Below are 211 nucleotides of genomic sequence, written 5' to 3'. Positions count from 1 at the left end.
TTTGCTTATTTTGTTACTGTCACATATACGGGTATGGTTGGCTGTGCATGTCGCTTTGGCTTAAGTTTGCTTAAGTTCTTACGGTACGTATCGACTAAATGAGCTTTTAGCCAGAACTGGCTTGAGGAGTAAATGACTACTCGCAAATGTATCGAAGGATTATATTTATACTTATGTGTATTTATTATTAAGAGTATCGTGATTGTTTAAT

The sequence above is a fragment of the Teleopsis dalmanni genome, chromosome X, assembly GCF_002237135.1.
Source record: "Teleopsis dalmanni isolate 2A chromosome X, ASM223713v2, whole genome shotgun sequence".
Classification (NCBI taxonomy): Eukaryota; Metazoa; Arthropoda; class Insecta; order Diptera; family Diopsidae; genus Teleopsis; species Teleopsis dalmanni.
Note: the sequence above shows the minus strand (reverse complement) of the source record.